Source organism: Arvicanthis niloticus, chromosome 10 (assembly GCF_011762505.2).
Source record: "Arvicanthis niloticus isolate mArvNil1 chromosome 10, mArvNil1.pat.X, whole genome shotgun sequence".
In the NCBI taxonomy this organism is placed as follows: domain Eukaryota; kingdom Metazoa; phylum Chordata; class Mammalia; order Rodentia; family Muridae; genus Arvicanthis; species Arvicanthis niloticus.
In genome coordinates this window covers 80,732,478-80,747,027 of record NC_047667.1, presented here as the reverse complement: position 1 = coordinate 80,747,027, position 14,550 = coordinate 80,732,478, and the positions used below count along the sequence as shown (strand labels likewise).

The 14,550-nt window shown below is 35.9% G+C and overlaps 1 non-coding gene across 1 annotated transcript; it reads right to left on the bottom strand.

Moving 5' to 3' along the window:
- Positions 1-294: 294 nt before the first annotated feature.
- On the bottom strand, positions 295-396 carry LOC117716700 (U6 spliceosomal RNA). Its single transcript, XR_004607797.1, has one exon. It is a non-coding gene; the product is annotated as a U6 spliceosomal RNA (small nuclear RNA).
- Between the last annotated feature and the right edge of the window lie 14,154 nt (positions 397-14,550).

Below are 14,550 nucleotides of genomic sequence, written 5' to 3'. Positions count from 1 at the left end.
CAACATCTAGGCAGGCATTGTGCAGTAGGAACTGAAAGTTCTACATCTGGATGCTGAGAGAAGTCTGGCTTCCAGGCAGTTTGGACAAAGATATTAAATCCCATGCCCACAGTGACATAAATACTCCAACAAGGCTATACCTCCTAATAGTGCCACTCCCTAGGCTAAACTTATACAAACCATTACACTATGCATGTCATTATGGATTGGTGTTACATCACTAAGCATGATATTTTCTAGTTCAATCCATATGCCTGCAAAATTCATAATGTCCTTGTTTCTTCTTCTTTAAAAGAATGTATGAAATGCTTCAAAAAGTTGTGTTTCATTCTTGTACATGCTTATCTTCTCTGTATCATTGCAATGTTAGTATATGTGTTGCTGAAGTGACAACACATTTTCTTAGTGGTTATGTACTAATGACATAATTCTATAAAATTTAAGGAACTATCTACATAATCAGTAATAGTTACTATGGACTATATTTATTCTACTCAGTACCTTGCATTGACTCTAGCAAATTGCCTTCAATATTGATGTCACCTTATTGTATGTACACATGGAAATGAGAATCCAATGGGACAGACAGCATTCCAAGTATGCAAAGAAGGTAAAACTACACAGTGTGTAAGTGTCAATTAGCAGCAACACAATAATAAACACAGGGTCATTCCAAAGCCATTTAGCTGCATGGACTGGTGTTACTTTCCTTGGCCAGGATCTTGCCTCAGTGACCAGTGTCAGTGTAATTAGCATGGAATGAACACTTATATTAGACAAGATGATACTATTTTCTAAAATTAGTCATGAATCAATAGAATACATTGTTGAACATGAGTATCATCTGTGGCATGTAAAACTAAAATCTTGCCAGAAGGTCAAAATTAATTTTGAAAACATTGGTGGAACAGGAGGTTTCTTATAAAGAAAATTGAGAAAGCAAAAGCTGCATGAGTCCTACAAATAAAAGGGAAAAGTATGTACCTGGAGGCTTCTCACCTTTGCTGGTTTCAGAACTTTGATCCTGGCTTCAGCTTTTTGAAAAAGTTCTGCCTGAAGGAGTCCTTTCATTTGTGCATAATGTGGACATGGAGACAAAGTGTGGCTTGGTGGGCCTTAGAGGCTGAGCAGGTGACAGAAGAAGGCCAACACCTCCCAGCCATGTCTAAACTCCATGGTTATTAAAGGCTGAATGGGAAGAAATGCTTTCTGATACTAGAAAGGTTGTTTATAACACACTGTGAGCCACAGTCAATTTCTCCTGAAAACACAGTTGCCCTCAGAGCACACAGCATGTGTAGAGTTCGGAGTCTCCTCTCTTCTTTTCTCCCAGCAATTGGCAAGCCATACCAACAGAACAGTTTTCTAACTGAAAACACAGGATCCAGCTTGAAGTTTGTGTGCTCGTAGGCATGAATGTGTGTAGGTTCACGTGTGTGCAGATACATGTGTATGTGCAAGTTTGTAGACACATACATGTGGAGGTCAAAAGTCAGCTTCAGCCTTCATTCTTTGGGTACTGTCTAACTTGGTTTTTAACATTGTTTCTCTCACTTGCCTGAAACTTGGCAAATAAGCATGATGGCTGACCAGTTAGCTTTCAGGAATTTGCCTGTTTCCAGTCATGTTACCATACATAGCTTGAAACAACCAGTGAGTACAAAGGAGCAAACTCAGGTCCTCAGGCTTGTAGAGAAGTGATTTCTTTACTGGCACATCTTCTCAGCCTCAGTTTTCAGGGTTTTGAAAATCATTTTTATGCCTCTTCTTCATCTCATTCATAACTCTTCTTGATTTATCTTCATTTTTATAATTTGAGAAATTCTCATTTCCCACTTTATAATAGGCTTATATAGCCCAATCTAGTGGTTTTAAGTACTGTTTCTGAAATGAGATTTATGACTATGCCTGTCAACCCACTAATTCCAACCTATACCACCCTGGGCAAATGGAAGTAGTTACAGTTTCCAAGGAATGCATGTTGCATAAATTATCTTCTTCACAGAAACAATTGCTATTACAACAATTATTTACAAAACGAGTTCCAACAAATGATGTAAGAGGTAAGTTCCTGAAAAAAGGAAGGTCATGCTCCAGTTAAGGACTTACAAAGTATGTAGGAAAAAATGTATTACCTGACTCAAATCCCAATGCCCTGTTTCCATGTTCTGAAAAATGTGCTAAAAGTCTTGGTATTTTGTAAATGTTATATTTACATATCTCTCTGTCTCTTTCTCTCTCTCATTGTGTGTATGTGTGTGTGCTGTGTGTGTCTTTGTGTGCTGTGTGTGTCTTTGTGTGCTGTGTGTGTCTTTGTGTGCTGTGTGTGTCTTTGTGTGCTGTGTGTGTCTTTGTGTGCTGTGTGTGTCTTTGTGTGTCCAGAGGATAGAAGAGGGCATACAATGTCTTTCTGTATCAGTCTCTATCTATCATTTTGAAATAGGGTCTCATGGCAAGCATAGAACTGTATTCAGACTCAAGTCTTTATCTCTCTATAATGAGTACCCTTATCCACTGATGTATCTCCTCAGATTCAAGATCAGTCTAGTTCTTGGTAATTCCAACTGGAGAACCACATTGTTAGTTGATTAAAATAATTTATTTACATTATACTTACATTATTCTAAAGCATAAATTATGATGGCAGCACAGTTTTTGATTGAAGGTGATATTAAAATATATCTTTCACATGTTGATATTTAACATTATATATTTTCATATTTTAATCATAAAAAATAATTTCAGAATACATGAAATGTCTTTGGTAAAACTCTTCGAAAAACCAAATACACAGATTGATTCTCAAATAAGAAATTAGTGGGTCAACAAGTAAGGTCTTGAGTTCAGACTGTCAGTCATGCTTCTTGGAAGTAGCTACTTCGTCTGAAAAGAGGAATTCTCTTGTCTCTGATATTGCTGATCTCAGAAAGTTCCCATTTTATCCAATCTGTGTACACTGTAAGGGCTAAATTCATTTCCCAGGACAAGTTTTAATTTGAGGCATGTAACATTGTGATAGTGACGAGCCCTAACTGTGGAGCCAATTAGTTTCATCCCAGCACTGCCTGTCCCCTTTTTTGTTATTAATTTAGTCTAGCTCCAGAGCCCTCACATAGACTCTTGTAGACCTGTCAGTCAATTCTTTCCATATATTCTATTCTTTACACATTTCACAGCACAATTTTTATGCTGCTGCTGTCACCTGTTACACATTGCCTTCTAAAAAGTTTAACAATTATGTCTTTGTGTATACTGCAACTTATTTGCATGAATCCCATCTGCAACAAAATGAGCTTTACATACATTTAAGAAAGTAAATATGTGTATCATAATAGTAATAAATAATATAATTGTTATTAATTTTATAGTATATACTATAGTTACATACTTATTCTGTATAATTATATAATTGTTATTATTATAACTATGTGATAAAGTAAATTATACATATATGCTTTCTAACAAAAGCATCTACTGAATAACTACAAAATGACAAGCCTTATATGTGGTAGATATTCAGTTGTGATTACCTTACAGATTTAGAATTTGAGACCAGTTACAATCTTAATTTTATAAAAAATATTTAGTTTTAATTTTTTATTATTTTTATAACATTAAAATAGCTCACAATCTGTTAGAAAATATTGGTGCATTGTGTTAAGCAAATTATATTTTAGTGATTGCAAACTAAGTAATTAAATATCTTAAGATGAAGCCACCTTAGATTTGGTCAAAAGGGAAGCCACCTTTCTATTAGACCCTTTGTTTTTCTTCTAATACATTTGGCCATTTCTCATATACATAAGTTACATTCATCCTTCAGAGTCCAATACAGGAACTACAAAGAGGAGTGGAGGCAAAAACAGAAATCAAACTCATGAAAGTGGAGACATAGCTTTTGATCACGCTGCCACAAACTACTGAAGTTCAGTAGACACCTGAAGATACCTACACAGAAAAGCCTCTTTTATTTTATATTTCTAGCCTCAAAAACTTAAGGACACAAACTATTTTGGTTTAAAGCCAATCAAATTCATGCCAATCATTTTTGGAAGCAGTAGAAAGAATCAAATCCATAGAAAAATGTAGGTGTTCAATATCTCCCTTCACATATCTGAGCTCCATTGAGGGTTACAGAGTGTAGGAATCTCTGTATTCTGGTGTTCTACTTTAGAAATATTTCCCTGCTATGGACAAAGAACAGCATAAATCATTAAGTTTGTATGGATGAAAAGAGTAGGGGAAACATCTCTATCAATTAAAATACATGCCACAATATGCTGTTTTCAATAAATATGGCCCCTGTAGATTCATGTCTTTGCATGCTTGGCCTATGAAGAGTAGCAGTTTTAGGATGTATGGACTTCTTGGAATATGTGTGGCCTTGTTTGACAAAATGAGTTACTATGGAGGAGGTCTTTTAGGTCTGATAGATATGCCTAAACTATGCCCAGTGTTGATAGTCTCTTTACTGTTTGTGGATTATGTTGTAGAATTCTCAACTCCTTCTTCATGACAATCTAGACCTGGTTGCTGCCATGTTTCTGACTATGAGGATAATGGACTAAACCTCTGAAAGCCAGCTCCAATCAAAGAGCTGCCTTGGTCATGGTGTCTCTTCATAGCAATTAAACCCTAACTAAGACACATACAATTTTCATTTAGATATATTTTTCTCATTTGAATAAAGTTGGGATTAAATCTTGCCAGATTTAATTATTACAATGTTGCTTTTATGGCAATTATTGATTAGCTGTACTTTCAATTATCTAGAGAAACTGTTCTCAGCCTGTGAGTCACTATTCTCATAGGGGTCACATATCAGATATTTTTCATAGTATATATTTATATTATGTTTCATAAAATAGAATAACTACAGTTATGAAGTAGTGATAAAAACATTTATGGTTGGGGTCACCACAACATGAGGAACTGTATTAAAGGATTACAGCATTAGGATTCTTGAGAATCACAGATCTAGAATATAGATGTTCTCAATGTGGAAAGATATTTGTACTCAGAATTTCATGTGGACATTTGGAGCAATCAGGGAAAATGGCTTAACTGTATGGCTCTGAACTGTAACCCATAAAGCTCCTAAGAATTTGAGGTTTCAGGGCTTATTCTCCTGCTCAGCACAGCTGTACTGTATAACTCAACACCACTAACATACTCCCTCATCATAGCATTCTTTCCTTTTGTACCGTCACCGCCCCATATGTGCATGTTTGTGCCTCTCTCTGTATCTCAATCTTCTCACTCATTTTATACAGAACAGCTATATATTTTATGCTTCATTATTTATCTCTAGTCTCCCCATGAACTTTATTTTCCCTAAATTGTAGCATTACAAGGCTTCACAAGAATATAATGAAATACCTCATATAATTAATAAATAGGTAAAGCTTTATTTACCTTTTGCTTTTAGAAATCCCAGGTCAGAATTAGGTGGCCTCATTGCTTGTGTCCTTTGATGAAGAAATGAATGACCCTGATGGTTTCTAATGGTGTAGAGCATACTACTCATACACTTGGAACTCACAGTCTCTTTAAGGGTGTTCCCTCATTAAACTAAGGATTGCTCATAAGATCTCAACTTCTAAGGATATAGAGCACCCCCATATCATCCTCTGAAGAACAGAGTCTTTAGCATGTCTTTGGGGATCACTACCCATATTCAACCATACCAGTAGCCAAAACTACTCTTTTTTCTATAAGATCTGTGAATTTAAGACTTTATGTCATCACACTGATGTAAAAGTTTGAGCCATGTATGCTGGGACTATGAAATATTTTATCTTTCATTGTAACTATCTATGGTGTGTTGGCATAATTTACATGAAAATTTATACAGAATAATTGTTAGAGGATTTATAGAAATTGTCAAACACTTGAAACCTGAAAGGGACTGAGCTCATAATTATTTTTCACAGTTGCTTGTGGAAAGCAAAGTTCTACTTTAGTCTTTGTCATAGCAGGAGTAAGACAACCCAAAAGCCATGGAAGCTAAGACATATAGGGGATAAAGAGATGGCTCAGTCAACAAAGTGCTTGCCTTACGAGAATGAGGACCAAACATCTACTTTTCCACGACTATGTTAAAAAAATTGCTGGGCATAGCTGTATGCTTTCATATTTTCTGTGCTGGAGAGGCAGAGATAGGCAATCAGACCTGCTACACACACATGAATATCTATACATAAATGAAACAAAATAAAGTCAAATAACTATTTGTAAATATTTCTGCTCTTTACATTATGCATCTAAGATGCAAGTGCTCTTCTAATTTCAACGAAGCTACATCCTTATAAAGCCATCACAAATGAAAAAATTAACATATCTGTTACTGTCCATCATTGTTTAGCAACTAAATGTCTTATATAGTATCAGTTGTTGTCTTCATAATCACAGTATTATGACAGGGTATCATTCCACATATTTCCAGGTCAAAAAGAGATTCAAATTCAAGCTAACTGACAAAAGAAACCATAAGTTTGAAGCAAGTCAGCCAAATAGTCACAACAAATATATGACCATTAAAATCATAAAATTATGAGCATATTACAGCTTTGACCACCTGTACTCTAAGTGATATCTGAAGAGTGACTAGTCAAAATAGGGGCTAATGAGGAAAGGGAAAGATGTAAGTGAATTGATAGGGTAAATATAGTCATAATTTCACATAAATTTATAAGAAGTTGTCAAATTGTAAATTTAATAAAGAAAAGGGATCTGGCAATAACCTGTGAGATAGTTAAAATACAGCTTTTTTATGATAACATAATAGTGAAAATCAATTTTCAATGTCCATTAAATATTGATGCCATACATAACCCAATACATACGAGTCATTTAGAAAAATTAAAGATTCAAATTTAAAATGTGAAGTAATTTCTACTGAATATGAATCACTATCTCACTCTCATAAAATTAATGAAATCTATATGTTGAATGATAATATCTGTATTGCTTCATAATTTTTAATATACAGAAATCCCTAAATATACTTGTAAGCATGAGCTTTGCTACCATCACAGTCTAGGGTATAGACCACCACTGTCCTCTCCAGGCCTGATGGAGCAATCTTGCCAGTCACTTCTTCACATGTTCAGTTTGTTCAGTTCACCCTCAAGTAATTTATACTGTTAAATACAGCATAGACATTCAGTAGTATTCTAAGAATAAATTTCCAGCCACTGACAATGTCAAGCTCTTTTTCCATTTCCTCAGGTCAATCTCCACCCATCCCTAACATCTCTATAAAACTTCAGATGTACTCAAGAAAAGATGGGATTTTTTTCTCAGTACCAGGAAAGTCCAGACTGTAGAATCAAATCTTAAGCTATGCTTATTTGCATGCAGATATTATTTTCTGAATTTTTAACAACATTGGGTTCATCATTAAATTCTAAAGTTAAAATTACCTGTTTTCAGAACTTTAGTTTCTAGTCATGTGTGAATGGGTACATCTGTGTATGGATGTGTCCATATGAGTGCAGGTGCTCACAGGTGTTGGAGGAAAGTTTGGAATCTTTTCCAAATGGAGAAAAAGGTGGTTGTGACCTACTACTGTGAGTGCAGGGACCTCTACCATGACCTCTACCATTTATAAGTATTGAGCCATTTCTCCAGGCTCAAAATGATCCCATGCTATCTGGAAAGATGGCAACTACCTTCTACATAGTCCTGCAACAAAACACAGCAGTTTACTTCCTGATCTTAAGAACACATGAGAATCAAAATCTATAAAGAATTAGGTGAATGAATTCAAAGTTTTTTCCATATTGATTAGTGAGTTTCTAATAGCATGGTTACTTCTTTTAATTCCAGTTAATATTAAATATATGCAATTACCATGAAGGCTAAAGGTTGTGGCATTTTCCCCAGTTTTTCTAAGTCTAGCACAAATTTGGCCTTCATGTTTGTTCTATAAAAGAACAAATGGAATAGAATAAAATGAAAGGAAGGCTGAAGGAACATATTTAATAGAAAATCAATAGCATAAGGCTAAGTCTTTTTTGAAATTCTAAATTAATTTTAAAGGATTGTATGTGTATGGATGCTTGTGTGGGTGGGCAAACATGTGAGGGTGCTGTTATATGTGTGTGTATATGTGAGGGAGAGAGAGATAGATAGATAGATAGATAGATAGATAGATAGATAGATAGAGACAGAGACACAGAGACAAAGGCAGAGACAGACAGAGTAAAAGAACTAGAGAGTGACAGAGACAGAGATAGACCTCTTTCTGTGTCTGTCTCTCTTTCTCTTTCTCTTTCTCTTTCTCTCTGAATTCTTAATTAATTTGTCTGGACTATCTATAAAGGAAGACCCAGAAATCCTCCTGTTTCTGCTTCTAGCAATGGGATTGTAAACATATACCTTTGTGCCTGACTTTTATGTGCAACCTAGAGATCTCAGGTGCTCATATTTGCATTATTTGCATTATTAGCACTTTAACAACCAGGACATCTCACTAACCTCCCTTGGTTGTGAATGTATCTACTGTCTCTTGTATTCAGATGACTATGGTATTTCAGTTTGACAGACATTTATGTTTCTGTTCTATAATTTGGGAACAGACAACACTTTCTGACATGGCTCTTTTAATGGATAGATAGGAAAACACATGTGAAAATTCATGGCAAACAAAGAAATAACTTGACTACCACATTGCAAGTGGGAAACACCTGTAGGAGAAATAGTCTCAAAATGGAGACTTACAAATTTCTATAACATTTTATTTTCCTGATCACTGAATAATGGTAAAGAAAGACACTTACAGTTACTTTGCAAAGGGTAATATAATCTACAGAGAGCATTTGGGTGTTTCACAGCCAGCTTTTTCCAGGAGTGCCATATCCCAGCCAGAAGCTTTTCCATAATGGACTCAGTACACTGCAGTCAGTGTCTGGTCTGACTGGAGTCTTATCTAATGTAGGAAGTCCATGCTAGCATGGGCTTAGTATTCACCATAACACAAAGAGAAAGTGAAGCATGGCACCTTCCCTAACACTTTGCTAATGATACCTAAAATTGGGGTACATGGTATCAGTAGACACCAGAAAAATCTTGGTTTTAGTAGGTCAATTGCCTAAACTATACAGGTCTGTACCGCTTTCTCTACAATATTTATAATTATCTATACCTATCCATATTGATGTTATTCCCTCTTAGCTTGTATGAAATTTTGAATATACCCCAAAACTGAATGGGCTGGTACTGTGTGCCAGATATATTATTGAGATCTAGCATATTTGGAATATTATAAATAAGACAGAAGTATCTCTCATACAGAACTTAGACAAATGTGGTGATCTGAATGAAAATGGCCCTCCATAGACTCATATGGAGTGGCATTGTTAGAGATATACCATTGTAGTAGCTGTAGCCTTGTTGATGAAACAAAGTCACTGGGGGCGAGGCTGGGTATGAGGTTTCAAAAGCTCAGTCTATCTTCTTGCTGCTGCTAAACGTCTGAAGTGTAATTCAACTCCAATTAAATGTTTTTTCTTTATAAGTGTTGTTTTAGTAATGGTGTTTCTTGACAGCAATTGAAATCCTAATTAAAGGAACTAGTAAATCAAAATGTTAGCAATGGTAAGCATGTATGTACATCATTATATATATTATATATGTACATATATGCATATATATGATATATAGTTTGTATAAGATAAATAATTGTTATATATATATATATATATATATATATATATATATATATATATATACTTATACAGGATGTATTTTGCATATGTGAAATAAATGGTGCTTGTATGAACATACATTACATATTATATACAAATATACAGGTTATATATTTTTACAAAATACACCATGTTTTCTATATGTATGTAGATTCATATATGATTTACTATTATAATTGACTGACACATTTTTAAGAATGAAACATAACATGGACCCTTAAGGAGAATGTGACATAAACAGAGGGTGGACATTGTCAAAATACATAATCCAGGTTGAGTCCTAAAGGATCTCAAGAGGGCCAATTTTAAAGTGAAGGTCTGAAGAAGAGAAAGGTTGATGATTTTCATGAAGGACAATCATAAGATCTTATAATACAATGATAAAAATGATATATATATATATATATATATATATATATATATATATATTTAATTACCTAATATATATGAAAGGGTATCTGTAATGCAATTTGTCTTCATTTCTAGTTAAATCCTCATTGGAAATATGTAACCAATTTCACTGAATGGAAGAATAAAATTTGAGGATTGTCAGGTACTATCCCAAGACATACACATGATTCCCAAGACATTCAAATCATTCCAATCAAGGAATTCTACACTCATGAACTTTAGCACTGTTGCATTCCAATGATTTAGGAAATTCTGGGATTCCAAACCAGGAATTTATGCTTTTTGATGAAATTTGAGGAATGTCCTCAAGATCAAGTTCAGATAAAACCAATGTTAGTAAGTCAAACTAAAAGTTATACCTTTGTGAAATACAGCAAATTTCAAGGAAAAGATTCTGACTGTGTGTTGTTCTGAAGTGTCTACAGTACTGGAATCTCATTTTGTCTACTCCAGGCGCTTTGTATATATGAGTGGAAAGCTTGGTACAAAACTTTACAGGTTTGGTAACACAAAAAGTCAGAGAGGTCTAAACACAGAATAGTGGGCTCCTTAACTAGATGCATGCTTGAGAGGCATGTTCAAGATATTAAAACTTGTGGGACAAACTAGAAAAATAATACTAATTAACATTGGTTTAGAAATAAAATTGAAACAAATAGCAAAGTATACAATTGATCTGTTTCTCCTTTGAGAAGATAGTGGTTGTCCTTATCCTAAATATTAGAATGGTACAGGAAGAGTTTATATGATATTTGTTAACTGAATTTAGCAGAGGGGGAATCCTAGCACCAGATGCTCTTTACTTTAGTAAGAACAAAGATAAGAGCTTTATCCACAAAATCAAGAGCATTTCCTGACCCTGAAAATAATTTTAAGAAATTCAAATCAGAAGGTAATTTGAGGCAAACTGGAATTGCCCTCAGAGACAAATTGAGATACCTGTGGGAAGAAGAGAAAAAAGTCAGCAAAATATACAGAGACTCAAATGTTCAAAGTGCTAAGAACCAGTGATCATGAGAGCTCAGCCATAGATGAGACAACTTTTGTCAACCTACACTTATGTCACAGAGTGATATAATATGAATAACTAAGCACTCCTGATTACAGTATGGGCCTCCCCATATGCATTGTCAGGGATCCAGTTTCCCCTGCAAAGCTTTCAAGAGATAAGCTCCTGTTCTAGCAGGTACCAACTTTTTGTCTTTTCCTTTTTCTGAGACTTTTGGAGGAACCCCAATTCCATTGGGTACAATGCCTCCACTGTGTTATAGATGAATGGAGGAACACAAGTGTTTCTTTTGCAGACACCGTATTGTTGTTATTATTGTTGTTGTTGTTGCTGCTGCTGCTGCTGCTGGTGGTGGTGGTGGTGGTGGTGGTGGTGGTGGTGTGTGTATGTGATCGAACGGAAGTGCCGAGACAGGCCAGAAGAGAATATCAGATCTTCATGACTTGGAGTAATTGGGATCTGTGAAGTGCCTAATATGGCTGCTAAGAACCAAACTCTAGTCCTTTGCAAGGATCTCTTCTAGCAGCTTAAGCTATTCACACACATGTGTAAATGCACACATTGAGGCACAAAAATAAAATAAAATTCATTTTTAAAATAAGGTTTTTCTCTGTGTTTTTATTATCTCCTCATTCCTTTGTAGAAATACTTATTTAGCTTAGGAAGTAGACAGAAAAACTTGAGAGATGGATGGTAACCAGATCTGTTCAGAAGGCACAACAAAGTTACACTCCCCACTGCAATGCCTCCTTCAGCACTGGGAAATAAGCTCTATTGTGTAGTGTGAATGTTATTTTTCTCAGCATAAAGGATGCCAACAACTCTTTCCAAAACAGAAAACAAGATCTTGAAGAAAGAGTGGGTCCATTTTTACAAGTAAAAGAATGATTGTGTAGGAGGCTGATTGGATGTCTACAATGGAGGAAGTTTTGGTACTTATTCCTCAATATGTGATCATTCAAAAAATGTACATTTTATGATGGCTATGAAGGAAGAACACAGAGAGTTGCTGGTCTGAAGCAAATGAAGAAGCTACCTTTCCTGCTGGTAGTAATCATAGTTACTGTAATAAGATGGGGAGCGAATTTTTTTTTAATTTGTGCTATAATTGGCAATTAAGGTATGCATTCAAAAGACAGCCAACAACAAACGAGGTCATATGTAGGCCCCCAAAGGCTCATAGAAATGGTTGGAAATACTTCTGAACAAACAATTAGGACTGGATTACTTCTCATCCCAAGAAATATAATGGATGGATGAAGAGGAATGGGGAAAAAAGGTGATTTTTTTCAGTGACTTTGATCTTCTGTGAGGAAAGTGAATGCAGGGTTCTCAAATCAGCTTGGAAGAATTAAGATGGTCTATGTGTTGTAAGTATGTTTGTGTGTGTGTGAGTGGGTCGAGGGGGTGATGTGTATATGCATATATAAAAGTTTCTGTGTGTGAGCCCAGAGAACCATGTGCCATAGCAGTTTCATGGAGGTCAGAGGACAGACTTAGGGGTCAGTGCTCAACTTCCATCCTGTTTGAGGCAGTCTTTTGTTCTTTGTTGTATACTCCTGGCTCTCTGATTTGTTAGTTTGGGGTATACTCCTGTCTCTGCCTCTTATCTCCCCAAAGGAGATAACTTAGACCACAAATAGTCTGCCACTATGTCTGTTTTTTATGACTGTTCTGGAGACCCAAACTTAGTGGCAAACATGCCCCCCACACACCCACTAGCAATCTCTCTGGAAGAATTTATTTTAAAAAGACACCTGTGCCCCTCACTTTGACTATCAGATTACTGAGACAAAAGACTAAAAACTGGAAATTCTGAAGTAATTTCACACTAGGAGAGGGTAAGTTTAAAGCCTAGTGCCAAAAGGAGTGAGAGATCAGCTCTTAAGGCAGAAGTTCACACCATTCTAACAAACTGTAAATGTCCTCACAAGAGAAACTGAAACTGAGAACAATGCTAGAAGAGAACACACCTTGACCTGGACTGACCCATACTGCTTAGCAGTTTATAATTCTTGCCTTTTGCTTCAACATGAACCTCATGTCAGGGCTTTAAAGATGAACTTAGGAGTTTAGTGAACTTTTTCCATCTTCTCAGTGTGAACACATTGAATAAACCTTCTTTATTTGTCTTTCAGCATTATCTGTTTAATGATTGGTAGCGGATTGGTAGCAGAGCCTGGTTTATTAAGTCTGCCAATGCCCAGGCTCTGATTCTAATAACTTTGATAATACTACAAAGAGATCTACTTACATGTTATCCTGTGATCCATGCATCACCATCAAGGAATAGAGGGCAAGGCAGATTTGTTTGTAAATTCCATAGATGAGATCCTCCAGCAAGGAAGGAGCAGGTATTTGACTTAAGTAATGATCTGCTGATTGTCAGATACACAAATCCTCCAGAATGTACTTCACACCTGAGAGCTGAGAGGTCTCATTCAGGGAGCATGTTGTCTGTGACCAACAACACAAAGAGTAGAGACAGCTGTGCTCCTTTCTCATGTGGCCTTATCAACAGCATACAGAAAGTTTCTGAGAATAGCATTCATCAAAGAGAAAAGTGAGCCTCTCCATTCCAGAGTCCCAACCCCAACTAGAATGCACCTAAGGATCTTTGTATCCCCAATATCACTGTCAGTGTATCTATTATTCATGTGGAATTTTAATAGAGGCAATCAATTAAGAGATATATGTTTCTCTAAAGGTTAGGCTTCCAGAAAATTTGTGCTCGAAAAACATGGGCATCTTTCTAGAAAAGCACACACCTGAACAACCTGATTTTGTACAGGTACCAGCACAAAGGAGAAGGGTAGGGCAGGGATGAAAAGTACAAGAGAGCCCTGCTTTGTAGTACCTGAACCCCTATGCAGTGTCTCACTATGGGGTCCTTACATTCCTGACCGTAATACCAGCTTCCAGAAGAGGAAAAATAAGGATATGTGAGAGAAGCCATGCCCAATCTTTCAGCAAACCTTTTCAGCTCAGTTATAATCAATGATAGTGACAAATACTTTAATGTTCTTCTGGGATTGGATTTATATACTACCCTGAATGGCTTAAATAATTGAGGGTTTTGTTGTTGTTTTGTGCATTGTTGTTACTGAAGGAAAAAAGAGTTTATTTTATCACACAGCTCTAATTTATCAAATTTTCCCATAGTCTATTACAGTAGGCAAGGCAGAATGGCAGGAGCATGAGTCATCTAGTCTCATTGCCACATTGCCCCCACAGTCAAGAAGTGGAGAGAGATAAATGTTCAATCTAATTTCTCCATTTTATTTTAAGCCCAGCTCATGGGAATATTCTGCCAATTTAGGGTGGATCTTCCCCTATCATTTAGTCTAATCTAGAAAGTCTAACAAATATGCACATAGGCTTATCTTATCTCTTAGGTGTTTCCAGACCCAGCCAAGTTAA